This window comes from Colobus angolensis, unplaced genomic scaffold, assembly GCF_000951035.1.
Source record: "Colobus angolensis palliatus isolate OR3802 unplaced genomic scaffold, Cang.pa_1.0 Scaffold477, whole genome shotgun sequence".
Classification (NCBI taxonomy): domain Eukaryota; kingdom Metazoa; phylum Chordata; class Mammalia; order Primates; family Cercopithecidae; genus Colobus; species Colobus angolensis.
Window position 1 is genome coordinate 798722 of NW_012118232.1, and position 284 is coordinate 799005.

Consider the following 284-nt stretch of genomic DNA (forward strand, 5'->3'; position numbering starts at 1 on the left):
CTGGAGTGCAATGGCATGATGTCAGCTCACTGTAACTTCCACCTCCCAGGTTCAAGCAATTCTCCTGCCTCAGCCTCCCGAGTAGGTGGGATTACAGGCCCGCATCACCACGCCAGGGTAATTTTTATACTTTTACTAGAGATGGGTTTTCAACATGTTGGCTAGGCTTGTCTCAAACTCCTGACCTCAGGTGATCTGCCTGTTTTGCTTGGCCTCCCAAAGTGCTGGGACTACAGGCGTGAGCCACTGCGCCTGGTCCAACATCCTCCATTTTTTTTTTTTTT

The 284-nt window shown here is 50.0% G+C and overlaps 1 protein-coding gene across 1 annotated transcript in view; it reads right to left on the reverse strand.

Moving 5' to 3' along the window:
• Positions 1 to 284, reverse strand: part of PBRM1 (polybromo 1) — a 152610-nt gene that overhangs the window by 124414 nt on the left and 27912 nt on the right. The gene's annotated exons all lie outside the window — the stretch shown is intronic.